Genomic DNA, 6,000 nt, shown 5'->3' with positions numbered 1-6,000 from the left:
GTTATTATTGGCATTTTTCTTCATATAACAGGGTTTGATACGTTATAGAAGGATGATTTAGTGTAGGCGTTAATGATAGCTTTCGGACGCACGTACAGAAATGGGTAGCTCCGGACTTCAAGTTCAAGTTCAAGTTCAAGATGTAAGCATGAGAGGCGCGCCAAAATTGAAGTAGATGAATGGTCACTGACGTAAAAATAAGTGAGTTTCAGGTTTGATAATGTTTTGTTGTAAACCCATCACCACTCTTTCTTGTCCATGTCATCCTATGTCATTTTTCTTTTTTTCCAGCATCATACATACAGATTCACATAAACACACAAAAAATACATACTAGATATATTATTATGCCCTATATGCCATCCTACTTGAACCCACACTTTTGTGGAAAGTTCCATAATGGAGCAGGGCATCAGAGTTATAGTTATATGGACTGATTGTCTTAACATTTGAAGACCCAGGGATTAGTATAACATTAGAACCACCAGTCTCTACCCACTGATGACATAGTGTTGCTGGGGCCCTCTCTGCCTGAGCCACAGGAACAGGGATGAAGGGTTATGTCAACTGGTACTGCAGATAAGCTAGAAGTAGGACTTTGCCTGTTTATCTGCCATATCAAAAGTAAAAGAGAGATACTAATATTTTTTATTAATTTCACAACTCACAATGTGTACACTTTTAGGATGTATGCAACACATACTTCATGGAAGCATTTTATGGACCTTGCCAAAACAATCATTCATATATATATATATATATATATATATATATATATATATATATATATATATATATATATATATATATATATATATATATATATATATATATATATATATATATATATATATATATATATATATATATATATATATATATATATATATATATATATATATATATATATATATATATATATATATATATATATATATATATATATATATATATATATATATATATATATATATATATATATATATATATATATATATATATATATATATATATATATATATATATATATATATATATATATATATATATATATATATATATATATCAGTGGTGGGCACCGATCACTTTTTTGCTGTTCCGATCCCCGATCATCCGATCAGTTTGGGCAACTGATCCGATTCCAATCATCCGATTATTTTTTAAGTACTTCTGTTTCGATCACCATTCCGATCATCCGATCATTAAAACTTATAATAATTACTATTATTTTTTAAATAATAATTACAAGAAACACCTATTTTAGGCGTTCTTTAAGTAATAATTTCAAATAAGTAATAACTTTACTATTTGCTTATAAATATCTTTGTTTTTCCTCTTTCTTTTGGTATAATAGGACATCGTAAAAAAAAATGTTATCTTAATTTCTTATTTTAGGCATTTATTTAAGTCTACTCTTTTTATTCATTTTATGAAAGTATGAAAAAGGAATTATATTCGCTATTTTAACTTTTGTTTGAAATTGATTTAGATTTCTGACAAACATTTTTCAACTTTTTAATATTTTATCATCGATATCTAGGAAATATTTTTTTACTATTCTATAAAAAAATTGTGATAGTCATCATTAATCTCCTATCCTTCCTGATGAAATAGCTTTCTGAATAAAAGATATTGGTCCATAAATAAATTAGTTACAAGAAGAACATAAGCAATAAGGTTTTGATTTTAAGTGAGCCGGTGTTGTGTCATCTGCCATCCACATATCCTAAGACATCCCATCTTGATCTGCACATACTCGGAACCTGATGTTTTCAAACACAGTGTTGATATCGAAGTTTGTCCAGGCAAGATGGTGGCAAGACAGCATGGCAGCTTTTATGGGAAAATGGCCAAATTCAAGAATGACATGGACCCCATAATTCAGATAGCCTACCATTAAATGGAGAGAATCCGAGAAATATGACCATCAATCAGAAGAGAGTGTAGGTTATCTCATTTATCACATACACTGACATACAAGGGGTGTAGGTTATCTCATTTATCACATTTACTGACAGACAAGGGTTGTAGGTTATCTCATTTATCATATTTACCGACATACAAGGGGTGCAGGTTATCTCATTTATCACATTTACTGACATACAAGATTTCAGGTTACCTCATTTATCACATTTATCGACATACAAGGGGTTTAGGTAATCTCATTTTTCACATTTACTGACATACAAGGGTAGGCAGTGGCTGAGTGATTAGCGTGCGGGGCCAGCATTCATCACGCCATGGACAATGTCGATTCGAATCCCCACGCTACCACCTGGGATTTTATAGTCACCGCCGAGTGGCTTAAGACTACCCACAGGCTGTCCAGAAGACCACCTATCATCCCGGATTCTAGAAGACACCATACAAGCGAATAAAAAATGAGTTCCAGGGAGCAGCATGAGCCAAGCATAACTAGCGCCACTATAAAAATTGTCTGCGCCATGATGGGCTTGGGCCGACCACCAGGCCCCTGAAGAAAGTCTACCAGCACTATAGGCTGAGATGTAAAAAAAAAAAAAGTTACCTCATTTACATTTACCGACATACAAGGGGTGTAAGGTACCTCATTTATCACATTTACCGACATACAAGGGCTGTAGGTTATCTCATTTATCACATATACCAATATACAAGGGGTGCAGGTTATCTCATTTATCACATACGTATACCGACATACAAGGGGAGCAGGTTATCTCATTTATCACATTTACCGACATACAAGTGGTGTAGGTTATCTCATTTATCATATATACCGACATACAAGGGGTGCTGATTATCTCATTTATCACATTTACCGACATACCAGGGGAGCAGGTTATCTCATTTATCACGTTTACCGACATACAAGGGGTGTAGGTTATCTCATTTATCACATATACCGACATACAAGGGGAGCAGGTTATTTCATTTATCACATATACCGACATACAAGGGGTGCAGGTTTTCTCATTTATTACATTTACATTTTACAAGGGGTGTAGGTTATCTCATTTATCACATATACCGCCATACAAGGGGAGCAGGTTATTTCATTTATCACATTTACCGACATACAAGGGGAGCAGGTTATCTCATTTATCACATTTACCGACATTCCTCACATTTACCTCATTTACTGACATACAAAGGGTGCAGGAAGAAACTTTCATATTTCAAGCAATTTTCAAATTCAAAACATACGTCAACATTACTTTTAAAAAGATTAAAAAAAAAAACTCAGGTGGGACATATTGCGATAGGCAGTCGACAAAGACACGGTACCGTGTCGCAATTCATCCACCTTTTGTTTGTAAACAAATCCTGCGCATGCGTAGATTGGATGGGATGTCTTAGGATATGTGGATGGCAGATGACACCACACCGGGTAGGACACGTAGCAATGGGTTTAAGTTGGATAAGTTCAGGTTCAACAAAGACATAGGCAAGAATTGGTTTACTAACAGTGGTGGATGAGTGGAACAGACGTAGAAGTCATGTGGTGAGCGCCAGCAGGATAGATACATTCAAGAAGAGGTTAGATAAGTTCTTGGATGGGAGAGGTATAGGGCGTTAGTTTGGTGCCGTGGTCTGGGCGGCATGTTGCGCTGTCTCACGAGACCTCCTTCCTCCCTTGAAAGCCACTCATTGATTGGGGACTCACAACATGGCTTCCGAAACAAAAGATCCTGCCTATCAAACCTATTAACCTTTTATAACGACCTCTTCACTGTTTATGACGTAACCAAATCACTGGACGTAGTCTATCTTGATTTCCAGAAAGCGTTTGATAAAGTCCCGCATCATAAATTACTTTACAAATTAAAGCAAATAGGTATTGACGGTCAAGTAAACCAATGGATCGCGAATTGGTTGAGCAACAGACAACAAAGAGTAGTGATTGACGGATTTAACTCAGAGTGGGCGCCTGTCACTAGTGGCGTCCCTCAGGGCTCGGTCCTTGGCCCAGTGCTCTTCATTATTTACATCAACGACGTGGATGTTGGACTCAATAACCGCATTAGTAAATTTGCAGACGACACAAAGATTGGTAACTCGGTTCTCACTGACGAAGACAGGCAAAGCCTCCAAGAGGATTTGCACAAAATTTCAGCTTGGTCGGATAGATGGGAGATGCCCTTTAACGTAGACAAGTGCCAGGTCCTTCAAGTTGGAACGAGGAATAAGAAGTTCGAATACGAAATGCGCGGCGTTAAACTCAAAAGCGTTCAATGCGTCAAAGACTTGGGGGTCAAAATCGCGTCAAACCTCAAATTCTCACAGCAATGCATCGATGCAGCAAATAAAGCGAACAGAATGATGGGCTTCATTAAAAGAAACTTTGTATTCAAGAATAAAGATGTAATACTCCCGCTCTACAACAGTTTAGTCAGACCCCACTTGGAATATGCGGTACAGTTTTGGTCTCCCCACCATGCAAAGGATATTGCTAAATTAGAAGGTGTTCAGCGTCGGGCAACGAAAATGATCCCTTCCTTGCGCAACAAATCCTACGAAGAAAGGCTTTCTACCCTTAACATGTTCTCTCTTGAGAAACGTCGCCTCCGAGGAAAACTGATCGAATGTTTTAAAATACTTAATGGTTTCACGAATGTAGACAGATCAACATTGTTTATGATCGATGACACTTTGCGCACGAGGAACAATGGCGTAAAACTCAGATGTAGACAAGTAAATTCAGACTGCACCAAATTTTTCTTCACCAACGTTGTAGTGCGAGAATGGAATAAGCTTCCACCGTCAGTGGTCCAGTGTAACACGATTGACTCCTTCAAAAATAAGCTCGACCGTCACTTCCTTCAACTTAATATCAACTAGAGTAGAAATGCAACGTTTTGGAGTCTTCTGATTAATGTAAAATCACTTAGGTTTAAGGAGAGACCATCAAGTCTGGACCATGGGGTCTGTGTGGTCTGATTTTCTATGTAAATCTATGTAAATCCTCCTCCTCTTGTTGCGGGGGGAGCCCGACGAGTGAGGGGGTGGGGGGTCGTCGAGGGAAGGCAAAGCCCTCCCCACGGTTAAGAAGGTGGGGGGTCGAGGCGGGGCAAAGTCCCCCCCATTTAGCTTAGGTCTTGTTGGTTTCACGAAAAGGATCTGACGCTGCTGCCATTACAGGGTGGTAACACTGCAGCAGAAAATGCATAACTGATAACTGGGGCAGGCCACTCGGTTACTGGAGTGAGCAGAAGCCCACTACTGCAGCATACACCACACTGTCATGGCGTCATGTAACAAGTCCCGCCAAGCAAATAAAGCGACTTTGCACCTGCGCGTCTCGTTCACGATACCTTACCAGGATAAATAAATTAACGATCAATAATTATCACTTAATTTTATAAATGAAGATGCTTATTGAAGTTATTATTTAACGTGTATAAAAATAATTGTAAAAAGGCACCAAACACTTATTGCCATGACAACGTGGACCACTTTCTTTTCTGTGATCGGTGATCGGAAGTTGGTTTGTGAAGTTCTGATGTCCACAGTCCGATTACCTTTTACAAAGATGATCCAATCTTTGCATTCCGATCGCCAATTATTGTTCCGATCAGATCGGAAGATCAGACGATCGGACTGATGATCGGAAGTGCCCAGCTCTGATATATATATATAGATATCTATATATATATATATATATATATATATATATATATATATATATATATATATATATATATATATATATATATATATATATATATATATATATATATATATATATATATATATGTATATATATATATATATATATATATATATATATATATATATATATATATATATATATATATATATATATATATATATATATATATATATATATATATATATATATATATATATATATATATATATATATATATATATATATATATATATATATATATATATGTATATATATATATATATATATATATATATATATATATATATAGATATATATCTATATATATATATATATATATATATATATCTATATATGAGATGGAATCAATA

Source organism: Eriocheir sinensis, chromosome 2 (assembly GCF_024679095.1).
Source record: "Eriocheir sinensis breed Jianghai 21 chromosome 2, ASM2467909v1, whole genome shotgun sequence".
NCBI classification, from domain to species: domain Eukaryota; kingdom Metazoa; phylum Arthropoda; class Malacostraca; order Decapoda; family Varunidae; genus Eriocheir; species Eriocheir sinensis.
The sequence above is the reverse complement of the archived record's forward strand: the minus strand, read 5'-3'. Positions refer to the sequence as shown.